The sequence below is a fragment of the Rhyacophila brunnea genome, unplaced genomic scaffold (assembly GCF_057557595.1).
Source record: "Rhyacophila brunnea isolate RB1 unplaced genomic scaffold, BYU_Rbru_1.0 scaffold_3, whole genome shotgun sequence".
NCBI classification, from domain to species: domain Eukaryota; kingdom Metazoa; phylum Arthropoda; class Insecta; order Trichoptera; family Rhyacophilidae; genus Rhyacophila; species Rhyacophila brunnea.
The window spans coordinates 5,887,868-5,906,540 of NW_028232965.1; positions in this window are offsets into that span (position 1 = coordinate 5,887,868).

Sequence of the window (18,673 nt, forward strand, 5' to 3'; positions counted from 1 at the left end):
AAATTTTATTTTAGGCATGGTCACAATATTGAAGCTCGAGTTGATATAAATAAAAAGAATTTCAAGTTATACACATTTATATTTTTATAAAAATCGATGTTTTTTAAAATATATATAAAAAATATTAAAACGATGAATTAGTCAAAAATCTTTACCACATAAAATCTAAAACTTAATTAACTAAATTTTAATGATAATTATGAGCATAAAATATAATGCAATAATAAGATTTGACCCTGCAACGAATTCACATTTTATTACACTTTTTTACAATTGTAAGTTTATCTTTAAGTTTAAAAAAAAATAAAAAATCTTTTTAATGTTTTCGGATACATATTTATTAAATAATACAGTTTAAATTGTAAATTATGAAAAAAAAAATCTCAAATTGCAAGCTTCGTATATTTCCGCTAGGTTCTCTGCTGGCATGCGTCTCCCCACAATTAATTTCTATTTTTTTAATTACACTCAAATACTTTTTAGTTTGATACTTATCTCTTAAAAGTATATTATTGCTTTTTTCTATAATCTTTAGATTAGTTTCTTGCGAACGGCATATTTTCTGAGATAGATAGATCTGTAGAAATAAACTTTCGAACGAAAAGGTGTAACTATTTATTTCCAGTCTTGGTTTTTCGACAGAGAATAATTTTATTTTAGGCACAGTAAATTAGTAAGAAATAATAATTGAATGAATACTACATAACCTGAAAGAGCATTGAAAGAATTTCATTCATGTTTGTAGAACATTGGTAAAACATGGGCTTTTATATATGAGTGCAACCATGTTTGGAAAACTGCTTAATCTGCAAACCAGCTAACTGCACTTTTCACCATAAATTAGATTTTGATGGCATATTGTTATGAAGCATGTTTTCTATGCTCACACATAATTTCAAATTCCTAAACCTATAAATAAATGCGTTATCGTTCTTCACACAAAACAGCCAACTGCAGGTCCCAAATTTCCAAACGGCCCACGTGCTCGTCGTAGGTCAAAATTGAGTTTTTATTGTATTTTCAAACCATGATCCTGGACACTCCTTAAACGTTGTAGATAATCTATTTATATAATTTTGAAGCCTTATTATCCTTTATAGTTATTTTAAACATTTTCATGACTGCATTAAGTATTTTTGTTACATAAAATAGTATTCTTTTAAACCTCTCGCTCTAATGTTTTAGAATATAGTCATATTTCGGTACATAACTGTGCAGTGGTGTTAAAATTTTTTACATTTATTAATTTTTAAACGCATTTATAAAACCATTAGTATAATTTATTACGAGATAATTTTTGTAAAATATTCACGATAGAAAATTATATTGATAATCTCTGTGATCCCAAATTTGACAAGAATTAGGCATTTTATTATTCAAAAAAACGGCAAGATTTACACATTTGAAGATGATTCTAAAGCTACTTATTATAAACTATGTTTTTGACCATTCAAGTGTGATAAACATATTATGAATAATGATTGCTTTATAATAATTATTGACCTAAGAATAAGGTAGTGTTTTTTTGAAATACGCCATTTCTTTTGTCATTCCCCAGTGGTTAAGCTACAACATACGGCCATTGCCGTAAATTGACAAACTATAATTGAAGTAGGGAGTAAAATGATATTGACGCGCGTGTTTGAACATGTTAACATAATTTTACTCCCTACTTTAATTATAGTTTGTCAATTTATGGCTTCGGCCGTATGTTGTAGCTTAACCACTAGGAAATGACAAAAGAAATGGCGTTTTTCAAAAAAACACTTCCTTATTCTTAGGTCAATAATTATTATAAAGCAATCATTATTCATAAGATGTTTATCACACTTAAATGGCAAAAGACATAGCTTATAATAAGTATCTTTAGAATCATCTTCAAATGTGTTAATCTTGCCGATTTTTTGAATAATAAAATGCCTAATTTTTGTCAAATTTGGGATCACAGAGATTATCAATATAATTTTTTCTCGTGAATATTTTACAAAAATTATCTCGTAATAAATTATACTAATGGTTTTATAAATGCGTTTAAAAATTAATAAATGTAAAAAATCTTAAAACCACTGCACAGTTATGTACCGAAATATGTCCATATTCTAAAACATTAGAGCGAGAGGTTTAAAAGAATACTATTTTATGTAACAAAAATACTTTATTCAGTCATCAAATGTTTAAAATAACTATAAAGGATAATAAGGCTTCAAAATTATATAAACAGGTTATCTAAAACTTTTAAGGAGTGTCCAGGATCATGGTTTGAAAATACAATAAAAACTCAATTTTGACCTTCGACGAGCATGTCCCCCCTTAAGCTAAAAAAAGTGTATTAATTCATAGTGCAGCTTATTTGTGGAATTGTTAAATTCCGCTCGATTTTTGTGAGACAATGTGCCCAAGTGGAGTTAGCCGGTTTGCAGATTAAGCAGTTGATATGTATATAATTTTAGAATGATACAGCTCATAAAGTCATCAATATTGTAGTTTATTAAATGTCAATTAATACTGATCACTGGTTTGTTTTATTTTTTCTTACAGCTGCGGAATAATTGCAGTCGCCACAGCGTTCACGGCGGACTGTCGGAAGCTCGGCGCGGCTCCGACGCCTCTGGAGGGCGACGCGTTCAGCTTTCCTTGCCGGCCGCCTCCGCCAGTGCCAAGTGACGTCGGCCCGCGGCCAGAGCGCCGCCTTCGGCTTCGGCCGACTGTTATCTCTAGGGGAAAACTTCCAAGCATCACGACCACAACGCATCTTCGTCATATATGATGCATTAGTGATTATTAGAAGTGACAGCATCGCGATAATATTAACTTTTTTTTCAGACGAAGTGTTACCAGAAAGTAGATCAAACCACCCAAATGTGGTCGGCCTAACGCTGTTAATCAAATAAAAACAATATCTACTTTTATTTATCATTTTTTGGTGGAAAGACGTGGTACCTAGTTTAAAAATATAACGTAACAATTATTACATATTATAATATTTGTGAAAAATACCTTTCCATAATATATGCCATATGACATGATACCATTTTGGTTAATTTGTGGTAGTAAATGTTTTTTTCAGCATATTATTTGTAGGCAGAGATGTAAAACTAGGCTACAATCACTAAAATCACAAATTATAAACACGGATAATGTGTATATAAGTTAGTATATAAGTTAGTAATATGTAGTAACTTAATAATATGTGTTAACGAAAATGACATTTTTCTACACTTTTTTCAAACCGAACGTTGATAATAATAATATGTACTTACAATTATTTGTTATGAAAGGTAAAATAAATTAAAAGTTATATTTATAAATTACCCGAAGAATTTCGGGCAACAGTGCCAATGTTATACGTAATATAGATAGATATAGTATAATTAATACCATTCTAGTGATTATTAATTAAATCTTATTAAATAATATTTATAGGGTATCGTTGTGGAATAAGTCTAGTTCACTTTCGGCATGCCCGGTGCGCTGGTTTGTTGAGTTGCCTCTGTGCGGAAATGAGCTAGCTCCGAAATTGAGGCTAATATCAGGCTATACAGTGGGTAAAATATATATTGTTATATTGTTCTCATGGAGAATTAATGGAGATTTGCAAATCCATGATTAATATTATGCCCATGAGAACATTGTACATATAACGGTACAATACTCCAAATTTAAGACACACAGAATAGAGTTGTGACTTTGAAAATTTCTTAAAACTGAAATTCTTTACCGGAATTTTATAGAGCCTGGATAACGGACCCTCAATTAGAGAATAAAAGGACTGTAACCCGCTACCATATGTTGCAGTCAAGGCGTCAATGAAATTATATATTGTTAAAAAATAACTTATGTTTCAGTACAGTATATTGAATAAATTAAATAAATAACTACACAAATTAATCGATTTTGTTCCTCAATTTTTGACACGACCGCGACGTAGCGTTTTATATGTCATAATATGAATCTAAATGTACTTTGAGTTCTTGCAATACGTGGACAATACAAGATTTTTTTAGAAAATATATTTCAATGATAACATGAAATGAAACGAAAAATATAAAGTAATTTTTTCATACAACTGAATACTGATCAGTATTGGGTTCGTTCGTTTAGATTGTTTAGAATAACACTGTCTATTGATACAAAAAAATACGAATACAAACTATTTATAATACATAGTAATTTAACAATTTAACAGTAAGACTCTCAAAATATTTGAGGATTTTCCTGTGTTATAAAAATCAATTTAATCATTGTGGCCTCTCAAAATTGCTTGGCATTCCAAGAATAATTTACATGTTTTGAGAAAATTAAAGTGATTATTATTTTGTTACCAAAAATTTATAAAAATATCAATAGTTTATTGAAAACAAATGTCTAATTATTACTTATACCCATTCCTTAGACTGAATTTCTTATGTAGACTTAGAATGAATTGATGTGTTCGTTATACATACATCAAACTAAAACTACGTATTTATGTTGTGCTAATTTTATATATCTACAAAAAATATTAGAGATACACAACTAAATATACATATTTTAATACCATTATGTTCGTGTGTATATTCTTTCAAAGTTTGTATTAAACACTTCGTCATTTTTTTTAAATAAAGAAAAATCTAAGTCAAACTTTTATTGTATCGTTATCTTAATTATTTATGTATTTTAATTGAATCTATTTTGGTTCCACGGTTCGCCTTTAGTGCAGCGGCGTGCGGGATGCATATTGCTCTACTGAGGACCCTATACATTGTTAATTGCATGAGAAGGCAGAGTTTTTTTAATATCATCAGACTAGCTTAATATACTTACTATCGGTGTTGTAACTTGTCAAAAATAAAATTTCCCACGAAAAATTAAATTACAATATTATTAATCCACGATAATTTATTATTAGTAATTAAGCCATTATACATATTTTAATATTGTTCAATTCAAATCCAACTTGCTTGAAGATATCTTCAGTAATTTAAAGGCAATATTATGTTGGGGAAAAAAGAAGCTAACTGTTATTATATTAGTTTAAAAAAAATACTTTATACTAGATAATAAACATAAATTAATGTTTGAAATTAAGGATAAATAATTATTCAATTACTGAAATATGTATATTACATAATAATATGTTATATGTATAACGGTAACTTTATTAAAGTTAAAACGAGAAGAAATAAATACTTAAATATTTTTTTAACATTATGTAACTATTGATTGTCGATTTTTTGAATTTTTGGAATATAATTATAACAACAAGAATTTTTAATATTGATTTTTGCATTAAAAAAATAGTTATTCATATTTTAATTTCAAATTATTGAATACCCTAACTAAAATAATATATACTATACTATTATAAGTATTATGTAAGTGTGTAATATTGTCATAAAATGTTGCCAAACAATAAATAAAAGAAAAACGTCTTGAAAGTTTAAACAGATGTGTACCTAAATAATGTTATATTATAAATTGTATTTAGGTATATTATTCTAATTTAAAATAAATAATTTATTTACGTTATTTCCGTGAAAACATTTATCAAACGCAAGTATTTTAATAATATTAGATGCATGTAAATGTTAACATATAAATTATTATTAAATCTTTTGATAATGATACTGGTTGTTTTATTAATGGTTCTTACTTTGCCACTGAGTGATAGTTTAGACCTAAACCATCAATCGATTTTACATGTTGACAACAGATTTTACGTGTTTTGGGTTATATCCACAAAAGGTTTTAGGCCATTACGACATTGTAGGAAATTGAACATTATCATTTTAATATTAAATAAATTCAGTAGTTACTGCCAGAAGTAGTAATTTCAGATTAATACTGATTTATACTTTAGTTTTATATCTCAACATTCAAATATAAATATTTCAACATTGGGTTTTTTTTTTTAGAATTATTAATAACCATATCCTTGCTTTTTCGTACAAGGTGGTTGTTAGTAATTTTGAACAATCACAAACACCCAGGCTTTGAGAAAAACGCATACATATTGTGAGTCCTGACCGAGAATCGAACCCAGGAACTCTCGGATGGAAGACAAGCGCCTTACGCACTGCACCACGAGAGCCGCCTTTCAACATTGGGTTGGATGCTGACAAAATGACAAAAATCATCATGCTGACAAATTAGAAATAAATCAAAAAGAATTTCTTTTCTCATGCTCTCCGCTATTAGAGATCGGCCACCATTAGCGTGATTTTTACTCTATCATATGTTACAGTTCAACGGAGCTGCACTCGTAGCAATAAAGGGAATTACGAAATACGGTGTCGTCCTTTGCTATGTTTACCGTTGATCTTCCCTGGATATTTCTGTACTGTTATCCTCCCATAATGCGACCGAGGTATTATAGATTTTATTAATAGACAATAAAAGCAAGTATTAATCGACAATTTAACTTTTTAATATCTATGGTCAGAATTTTAATTAAATAAATGGTAAGTATTTATTTCAAAGTATCGGTATAATCCCGCAGTTTTCGTGTTGCAAAAAAAATATTGGTCCAGCAAGTAATAATATTCAAAAATTAGTTGTAAAAACAAAATATCCATTATTTAATTGACATGGGCCAACAGATAAAACACATATCCATTATTATTTTGATAGTACGAGAAGTAAAAAATATTCAACGGGGCACACGGCATTTTAGGATCACTGTCCTGGCATATAACATATATTAGTCTATGCTAGCTCGCAACATTCATGAATATTCGGTTCGAACAAACTATTAATTATGATTACATTTATCAATAGAAGACCAACTAAGAAGTCGCAAAGGTGCAGAAGAAAGAGCTAAAAAAACATTTCACACGGGAAATATGAAAATTCATCAACAATTTATTCTACTACAAATATTACGGAGATCTTATGAAAAAAATCCCTAAAATTCTATACTAAGTATTTTTTAATTTTATAACTATTGAAGTTTTGCAAATGAATCTCCGTGTATAATAGTGAGCCAGTAGTCTCAATTGAAACATCTTTTAAATATATAGTAATCCTCCGTAAGCACGAGCGTTTCAAAATAAATGGTATTTAAAATAAAACACCAAGGAATTTTAATATTATATGTACCTATGACTATAATCATAAAATATTTTTTTTTTCAGTTGGGTGAAAGTACTAATATAAAATTAATTAGGTAGGATTAGTTTTCAATGGTAAAATTGAACCATGATTGAACGAACCACGGGAAAATTAAGGAATGTTAAAAAAATTAACGAAGATTTCATTACAAATATAGATAAATTATGCGAAATGATTATATTGCACTGTGTACGTAATTCCATGGAAATATCAACCAAATTGACGGGGATGAGATAATAGATAAAAACAAATATTATTCTAGTAGTAACAGTTAAGGCACAACGTGTTCTAGAGAGCCAGACAAGAAGAATACTATCCTACTAAATTTAACATGATATGAAACCTGCTAAATAAGTTATTTCTGACGAAAAAATGTCCAAATTAGATTTTAGCCTGACAAACTGATAATTATACGTGAAACGATCATGCTACTCTGCATTAAATTAGTGGCACACATTAATATGTAGGTTTTGTTATTAAAACAAAACATTAGCGACAATAATTGTCAGCGTTTTCTCAATCATAACTAGACCAGTAGTGTTTGTTTGATTTAGAATTACGAAAATAGCTATGCTAATGTACCTATGCACTGCAATAATATAAAAATAAGAAGAACAATCTATGAACTAACACGCCACTCATCGAGTCCGTCACGAGATGTGGGTACTGACTGCTATTGCCACGAGTTCTTCACTCGACATAGTTCATCCGTTTTCCACTCGAATCAAGTCTCTCAGTGTATTCTTATAATAAATTAATCTCTTGATATCGATCTCATCAGTACATCATTACCTCGAGATTATAAACTCACGTCATCATCTATATTATTATATTCAGTTTACTCTTGTCCAGTCAATAAGTTCTCATCTCAACAACCAAGCAATAACGACGTTCCATATCCACCACACCATACCTGCAAATACTTACCATAAAAGTGTTTAAATAATTCCCTATGCATATTTAAATATTTTCATATTGATTATTTTAATACTTACCAATTATCATTTTTACTTGCTATTGAAATTAATTAATTGCCACTTTTTTATAATTTTCAATAAAATTTAATTAATCTAATTTTCATCAACATACTTGCTGTTCTTGCATATATATACTTACCGAATAATTTGAAGTCTTATATTTAATAATATTACGTCGTTTTTGTCATGTTGGTAAAATCTAAAAGATATAAATTATAATGATCAGCTATCCGCTATGCTAATAAATTAATTGTTTATTAATTGAAAATACAGCTTAATACCAAAGATCTGTAGAAATTTCAATGGGGAAGGCATTCACCTTGTAGTGAATCATACCAGCTGATCCATCATGGTAATGATCTTGAAATACCATACGTATACAATTAATAATAATTATGGAAGCACACATGAAAAGCTATTGAAGAGGTTGGTTTAATCAACGTGTAAAATAACATACTACAGTATATACAGATGTAAATCTCCAGATAATTCACGCAAGACTGCTTTCGCTTGAGTGTTGACCCGGCATGTGAAAAGTTGTTCGAAAACAATCAACGATAAAGGGGTTTTATAATTTATTTGAAAGGGTAAAATTAAATGCTTTCATTTTTGAGATAGGTAAATAATTTTAATAATTATTATTATTGTGGTGTAGATATCCTGGTACCACCGCAGCATCCTCTTTTAGATTTATATTTATTGAGGATAGCACGTGCCGCTATTGAGATAGGTATCCCGGTTCAATTACTTCCTACGCAGTGGATTTTAAACTTTTTCGTATTGCGGCACCCTTCGTGTCTAAATATTTTCTAACGTTGCTCTAAAAATACCAATAAGTGGGATGAGTAAGCCTGTTGTATTCCACGCAGTTGATCAAATTTTGAAATTAAACTAGACACAACAACCCATTGATATAGATACTTACCTAAATCACCCTTAAGTGTAAAAATTGTTAACTACACGGAATTCACCCTGAATAGTTGTATAATTAATTTGCCGTCTCCCAGTGGCGAAGGGTGAAGGAATACTGTTAAGATCCAACATCAATAGTGCACACTAAACTTTGTCAGTTATTCATCATCAACCAACATAATCCGTAATATGTATTCTTGATTCTACGAAAACAAATAATTAGTATAACTGGAAAAGTGTGCATTATTTTTATGGAATCGCCCATAGCAGACCTAAAATATTATGGTTTGGTTTATGCAAGGTTTAATTGAATTTTCAAAACTAACGAGCACCATCTGCAAATTGTATTCCTAGTTCAATAAAATTAAATATGAATGACTCACAAAGTTTAGTATGCACTATTTACGTTGGATCTTAACAGCCTACTTCCATCCCTCGCCACTGCGCGTCTCCAAGAAAGGTATGACGTCTTAGCCATGCGGGACGTTATTACAACCTTCAAATCCGGAATCCATATAAATATTCATACTATATTCTTGAAAGTGTTTTTGAAACCAGTTACTATGTGAGATAAGTTATGTTCAAAAATATTTTTATATCTTGAAAAGATGCACTGGATGAAGGTCACAAACTGGTGTTATAATGGGGTCTATCACTGTGATCGTGCTATAGCTACGTAGCTATTGTCTTGAAATATTAAAAATATCAAACTGCTTGCAGCGCCCCAAAGCCACCCGCGATGCACAGTTTGGATACCACTATCCTCCTAGATGACTTTTTTCAAGCAATCAAACTCTATACGCAAGACGTACGCACTAATAATGCGCTCTGCTTCCCAATCCCTATTCACATTCGTTTAATCTGATATTTTCCGTTTCCGGATATAATCCGTTTAATCATACTGATGACAGTAAATCCTCGTAAAAAGGGTATCAAATTGTTGTGGCGGCACATAAAAGACTGTATACAGACAAGTTGACAACATCATAAAAACGACAACTCGGCTTGACTCGCCCACTATACTTATGTAATAACTCGCGATGGCCGATTGGTGACGTATCCACTTGGTAAGTCACAAATTCACATGTTGTTTTTCAATATGTATTTAGACCCAAATACCCGTGGACTTGATAGATTGAGCAAGTAGCTAACATCCATACCTTGTAAACAAATATATGTTACGAAACCTTTCCATGAGGCGGTCAATATCCATATCGGATTATAGATCCAATAAAAAATGTGAAGTCCTAAAACGTTAAAAGAATTAAACTTATCAACCAATGAAAAGAATTATGATAATTATATTTTCTGATGTCAACTTTTTACAGTTCAATATGCTCCGCCCGAGTTAAAAAATAATAGACACCTTTTAATAAAGATTTTTCCAATGTTCTGTATCAACTTTCTTATATTAGGCAAATTTTTAATATGTGGAAATATAATGTTTTATAATAGCCATATGTACTCATAAAATAATTATATAACGTTCAGCAACTTTGTAGAAAATACCTACCCATGAATAGGCAATTTAAAATTTTTACTATAATTATATCCGAGTAATTTTAACTTAATAAAGAATTAATTTTATAAAATGCGTTTTAATATTCACCGTAAATACAACTTATATTCGTTCAAATAGCGTGATTAAAATTCCAATATTACGCAAAGTGAAATTAATATTTGAAGATTTAAAAAATAAGCTTTTCTTGTTAAATTCTTGTTAGATTAAAGCTCGACGGTGCAGAAGTCGAATGTCAATAAAGTAAAACTTTTGAACGATATTAGATTAGGTACGAATTTTTATGATTATAAATGGTGTTAAAGGGAAATAAAACCATTTAATAAAAATACTGTCTTGAATTTTAATGTAAATAGTAAGATTGGAGGAAAAATTAGAACCCTAAATAAATAGTTTTGATTTTTGCTAATATTTGATTCAAGGGCGCTTTCATTAATTCAACGAAAAGATTACACAAAATGACATACCCACTTAGAAAAGATAATACTCATTATATTATATTCCATCTTATCCATAGCGGGTCTTCGATTATTGCTACAGAGTGTCGCTCGTAATAGTTGAAAAAGTATTATCATTTCCGTCAGCTTTTGATAGGTATATCTTATAGTAAGTACACACGCACGTTCTTGCTTGATGGTTTTACGCTGATTCCAACACATCTCAACGTGTGTACCATCTGGCTCGGTGGTTTTTGGTTCGATATTGAACAAATAAATTGCGCTATCCGAAAAAAATTGAAGGTCTGTAATTCTTGCGCGATTGTAATTTGAGTGAGGGAGTGAGGATGCACCGGCAAGGCTAGTGTGGCCTCACTCTCACTCGTGGTCAAAGTCGTAGCGGCGGCCTTACAGCGTCTTGTGTCGATTTGCTCGACTGTATGGACGCAACGACGAGCATGCTTCCGTCAACATGCTCGATCGAGCAAAACCGTCGAGCAAGAACGTTACATGAAATATGTATTCCATGCTTTACATTTCGTCGCATCAATCGATTTGGTTAAAAATGGTCCACAAATTCACGGTTACCAATATTATATTATATTGCAATATGTTGAGAGCTCCCAATATTCGGTACCCGAGACTGGATCCCTAATTAAAACGCTCTAAGGCTCTTAAGCGTCAATTACATTGAGCTTCTTTACGAGCTGTTAGTTGGTGAATTTATAATCTGGCTGTAAAGTCGCCCAGTGTAATCATCGAACAAGCTAATAAGCAGGTTGTAAACACTCTACCGAGAAAGTTGAAAGCCGGTCAACTTTACACGCTACACGCCGGCGTGTGGGCCTACTGCGTCTGCGCAGTAGAGCGCAGTAGCAACCTCCCGGTAAAAAAACGAACTACGTTCTGTCAAAATAGTCGCTGGCTTGTGGCTTCTCAGCGAATGGAAAGTTTTGTGTGTAATCATGAAATCGCAGTAGCTGATTCGCCCGCTTTTAAATTCGTCAACAAACAGCTCGTAAAGAAACTCAATGTAGTTGACGCTTTACCCATTATTGAAAAAGCTCAAAATCATTGCCCACGTGGACACTTGGTTCTCTTCGGGTGTGTTATTTCCATAAAGCTTCTTTAAATTTAAGCTTTATTTTGCACACTTTGTACCCATAAATTACCTATGGCGGATCATTTTCTTATTTTTAGTATAATATTAAGTTATCTGCAAAGAGTGTTTTCTGGGTGTAAAAATTATATTGTCCGAAATGAAAATATTATTTATTAAATTATTATTATTTTACAACTTCGGGTCTTTCACAATTAAAGTGAAATTTACATTTTAATCCTTCGACTAAATAGCCTGAAATATTCATGAAGTACTTAATTATTGAAGGAAATATTATGCAGATTGTTTCCGGGCTAATAAATTTCAAACCATTCGATTTTCAAGTAAGTAGGTGCAGTATACTATAGTATGCCTGTCAACACTTTATAGCGGGTAAACCTCTCTACTAGGAGATGGCATTGTAGGATTTTCATATTATAAGAAAAAGACTATTATAATATATATTATTATAAATAAATAAAATAAGTAAGTACTTATACATAATAATATTATGCTAACGGGGTGAATTAAAACAATTTCATAATGGCGATGGTTCCTAGTATTTTTGAAGTTACAATAAAAAAATCTATAAAATTGAATCATCGTAGTAGATAGAAAACTACTCACTTAAGATTTCGAAAAACGTTTTTTTTTCATAGTGGATAACCCACCATAATTAGAGTTACCATGTACATATAAGTTATTGCGAACACTTAATTTAACTACAAAAACTCGCTAACCCTAATACATTTAAGAGCAATTAATACTTGACAAACTATGTAACATCTAAATGTTAAACAAATTATGAAAATATTCATATTTATTATTAGACATAATATTAAACTATCTAATATTTATAATAAGTAACGTCGCACTTTGGAGAAATAAGAACAATTCAGACGTTTATATTATGCAAAAAATAATGTTTTAAATAAACGAAACATACATATTATTCAGTTTATTCTGAAAATTTCGGCGTCAACCGAAAATGACAAAACAAATTGCCGCATGTCACTTTGCGTTACTATCTACTGTAGGTATAGTATAACACAGTGATAATCAACCCACAGGATGACTTCCTACCAGAGCGTTGGAGCGGACCCTTTTTTTAGTTGCTCCGCTCCAGCTACGCTCCGGGACCTAATGCTTGCTCCAACTCCGCTCCCGGTAAAAAGTTTTGATATGTATTATATGTATACAAAATATGTTAAAAAAATAAAGTATTTTGAAATAATGTTTAAATAGTTTTCGTCCTTTTCATTATTAATTATATTTAACACAACGCCAGCAAATCGTCTTTCATTATCTGCTTCTTCTGTCAAAAAGTGAGGTAATTTATCACTCGGCAGTGTTGCCGTATTTCAAATAATTCCAGTGTTGCAAAGTATGAAATATAATATTTTCAATGGATTTTAGAACTAAAATTTAATAATAAAAAACATCCGGAGCAGTGGAGCACTACCAATTTTTGGTGCTCCGGCTCCGCTCCTGCTCCGGGTAAAACCCCATTACTCCACTGCTCTGTGCTCTTGCTCCAACGCTCTGCTTCATACAACCAAGCACGGATTACTAAAGTTTAAAAGATACAGTACAAACGTTAAATATAATACGAGATATTAACTTAAAATTTTGATAACGACGGATCGCCTGGTGTATGGCGGACTATGTATATTTTGGGGAATCCTACACTAGTATTTCCAACCTTAATACTATAATTTGATATTTCTGTATCGTTTATTTCTTGTAAATGTTACAATTTTGAGAATATGGATAGATATCGGAAACTTGCTAAGTATTTGCAAAAAAAATGGTCTTATAAAGCGAATTATTTGAATACATATGTAAATTTTTTTGAATCTATTCATAACCGAATCCTGTAATTCCTAAAAACAAAAGACCAAAAAGACACCAGCAGCTGAAAAATCGTAAATTCTTTTTGAACATACGATACACTCTCTTTCATATATAGATATGTATCCCTCACCCAAAGGCTCCAGGTTCGATCCCGGCGTGGTCACGATATATATTATATGTGTGGTTTTCTTAAAATCTGGGTATTTGTGTGATCATTTCGCTTCTATTAATATTTCACTACACTACTGCCAATGTAGTAGTATAAAAAATAATATAATATATGTATATTACATATATATAATGTATAAATGCAGTTCCCAAAAAGTTTTTTTATATTCAATTTGGCCTTCGTGAAAAGCAAGGTTACCCATTACTGCATGGGCGTGTATTTTTTCTCTTCGTTTGTTATAATCGTTTATTATTATTATTATCCAGCATATAGTACGCCACTGTTATGTAGGTATACCTATACAAATTCGATCGCTGTAAAATTAATTTATTTCTCTCCTTGTAAAAAGTGCTTAGTAGACATTGAAGTGAAAAACAGAATACAGCGAGAAACGGGAGGATTCGAGGTAATCAGAGAGCGAATAGAGATTGCCTAGCATCTGCCTTTTCCTCGCCAAGGTTCGGGCGCCTTTTGGTCTGCACATCATCTTATCTCCTTTCATCGTCTAGTCTAGAAGAAACTAAAACTGTCAAAAGTCCATTCGTTTCCATGAACAGGAATAGTCTACACAAACGAACATATTATATTATTACAATAAAAACATATACAATATTCAAATCAATTCAAATGTATTTTTTACATTTACCTATGAAAGTACCTTCATATATAAGAATATTGTACAAACTGGTCTTGGGCGTGTTTTATTATGTTATAAGTAATAAAATTTATAACTAAACATTCACAGTGTTTATTATTTCTAATAACATGCCGTTCCACCAAGAAGACGTAACAGTGAAAATAATTATTAGATATTAAACAATATAAATCTGTAATTATTTATTAACTTTATATTATATAGTCTATATATAACCTATATATATAGGTACCCAGATACATTATTGACAATCTAAGTTACTACACGTTAATTAAGCTAGTATATAAAGCAGTATTTTTCATATTGTATATGGATACTTGTTGCACAATTATTTTCACTCAAAATCATACTCTATCCTCAAATTCACTTAATTTCAAACGGCGTCGAAAATTATCGTGAAGGCGGTGTATTTTAGCAATGAGTATTTCTTTGAGAAATTGTGAGTTAAAACGTCTTCACGGGCTTAAAAATGCGAAGCCTTATTCAATGATAAACTTTATTTATTTCAACTACTTTCTGGAATCATTACGCCATTATCAAGAGGCGGTATAATGATTACAGGAAAATAACCCCCTGGACAAAAACCCCTGGATATAAGCCCCCGATCCATAACCACTCGTGTAAATAACCCTCGGATATTAACTAAAAATCCCAAACATCTAACTCACCTCGTTATAAATTTGGAAAGATTACATTAATTATGATAAAAAAGAAGTAAATAAAAATGGGAAAATTTGGATCAAAAATTCATGAAATTCTACAACACTTTTCTGTAGCTATTGTGAATTTTCGGATCTTGCTCCAAAAAGATTTTTTCTTGCTGACTATAATTTTTTTTAATATTTAACTAAGTTCATTTTCTTTTAAAGATTTCAATGTTTTGGTAATTAATTTTTCTCCCTCTCTTTATATCTAAAATGTGCATATTGATTAGATATAAGTATAATTTTAAATGTCAACATTTATACCAGCGGATTCTATCACACGTAATACGACAGATTTGTACGTACCAAAGCCATTTTTTTAAATTCAATGACAATAAATATACTGTTAAAAAATGAGAAATGAGCATTTGTTGAACTAGTATACCTAACTATTTAACATTATTTTTTTATAATATTTTTATCGACGAAAAAATGTAACTAAAATTTTCTTCACACTACACACATATATGTTGTTACCATTAGTCATAGTATTCCTATAGTGTTTGTTTTACTTTAAAGACATAAACTTTTCTGATTTTTTTATTTTTAGCTTGTAATCCTTATTAGTTATATTTTTCATACGTTTGGTGTGGTTTTATAAATATTTTAATGTAAATGCTAATAAAATAAAAAGGATTTAAAATCAACACACATTTATATTTTTTTATAATATATAGAAAATTAGGTAAAATTAATTTAAAAAAATCATTACATATAAATAAAATGTAATAATAAGATGGGATTCTACTTAAATTCCTCTAGATGCCTCTGATAAGCAGAGCATTCACCTTAATGCAGTTTCTAATGTATGTAGTGATTCCAATTATAGAGATTGAAGCTGTATGAAGAATTTGAAGCTAGGCGTTATTTTGAAAAAATTGGTTATCTTATTATCCTTATTTTATAGAGCAATTTATATTATTTCTTCGGGTAATGATGTCAAACCTTTTCAAAGTAAATTGAACAAAATTTGCCACGAAATTCCGTAGTGGGATGTCTCTATGGCTCCATTGCCTACACCCCTCAAGCACATTAAATTTCTAAACCTAACAGCTTATTTTATTTTGGATCGTCCAACTGACAAGTATCTACGTAGACTTGCCGCAGGAATCCCATAACTTCCCTGGAGAAATCAGTCGAGTGTAAAATCAATAAATCCTCTAATAAAAATCATCCACCAGTCGTAAATTCAACACCGATCATAAAAATTATGATTCATTCAATGAACCACTCAAAATTGGGACTTTCGTTCGAGTCAGTGATTCGACGACTCCACTTGACGGTTTGATGACATAAAGCTCTAATGAAATTTGGGTAACTTTTCAATAATTATTACACCAGTATTAAAAATCATTTTACTAACGGAACTACCTACATATTATGAGTACATAAAAATTTACTTCATGTATTTATGTATTATTTCTAACAACTATAAAATTAGTAAGAGATTATTAGTTTTAGATGAAAGTATGTATTTTAAGTGGTATATAGTTTAATAAGTTCTCTTAATTTCATATATTATTTTTTTAATAATTCGTATCTTTAATGTAAACGTATGATTTCCAAATTTAAATTGAAAACCAGTTTTACAAATTATATTTCTTTATCCCGAATCAAGCATATACTTTTATCTTTCATTTCTTTTATTTTGTTAACTGTCAATTCATTTTGGAACTGCATTGTATTGTTGTTTTTATTTAAGTAATAAAAACAACAATCAAGCATATACAGTAGGGTCTGGGACGATTTGGCGTCGGGACAACAGGGCGCCACGCAATCAAATGAAATTCGAATATAAATAAACGTTCGTGAATTATAGGTACTATTATAATATATATTTATTATTGTTATTTATATTTCAATTATTATATTTATATTTATTACTTGGTTAGAATTGAAATATGCACGTGTTTAAGTTTTAACGAGTACAGAGTTCTTTTATTTTTATATAATGCCTCAGGCATGATAACTCTCAATCCGCAATAAAAAAACACATTATTTTAAGAGCAAAATGAATTAAAACCACTAATTAGTAGATAGAAACTGATTAAATTTTATTGTCTACTTTTTGTATAAAATCGTAACGAACGTAATTTATTTATTTCATTCGACAGTGCGGCGCCCAGTTATCTTATTCCCTATACCTACAGCTTTTTAAAACTTATAGTCAATTTTGGTAATTTTATTTATACACTCGAGATACAAATTTACAATTAAGTTCGTGTATAGTAGATATACTCCGTTTACACGTGCATGAATTTACTACTGCTGAGTACGTATTATCGCGGCCATAACAAGAAAATGCACTTGTTAACATGTATCGTCTTGCAAGTTGCAAGATTGCATGCATGAATCAAAAAAGTTCGGAAGCTTCTGAATTTTCACCCAACAGTTTGATTTGTTCGATACCTGCGCCTGCACAATAGGACGATGGTGGCAAACCCGCTGGAAAAAAACTAACTACTCCGCACAGGCTCATTTTGAGGTTAATCGATTTTTACGACAGTCAAATAGTACCATAAATTGACAACATCACGTCTCGCTTACTCATGAAGAATGGGATTGGAGAGACAGTCAGCACTTTTACGTACAATTAAATCCATGCACGTGTACGGGCGCTATTATGTTGTCTTAAATATATTTTTCTTGTAAATTATTGTACATAATTAGATATGTTTTTCAGTTTTCAAATCATAATTTATTTGACCCCAATCATTTTAACAAAAATAATGACAATAAAACTTATAATATTATTCGTACTGGAAATTAGTGCTAGAATCTAATTGACAACAATTTAAATTACAATATAAAATCAAAATACTCGTCAATAATTTTATATCGGTTTTTCATCGTTTTTACTCGCATTTTCGTAGATATTAATATTTCTGATGGAAGCTTTTCATCTGGAGAGACGCTTCAATAACATTCGGCGGAATATTAGTATTGCCAGTAGTCTTTTTTTCTTCTGAAGGGGACTGAATTGATTCCATCCAATCCCTAAAACAATATAGAAATAAGTAAATATTATTAACTCTCCTTACTACTTTTATATTATAGTAGGTACGCAGTAACACCATCATATTGTACACAATGAACATACAAAATATACATTGATAAATCATTAAATAAGCTATAATTTATATATAAACTTACTTACTTGACTTGTAGACGAAGCTCAGCATTTTGCTTCAATAAATATTTTTTTTCGTTTTCAAGTATTTTTTTACTAAGTTGTGTTTTGGCCATATGAATGCACAC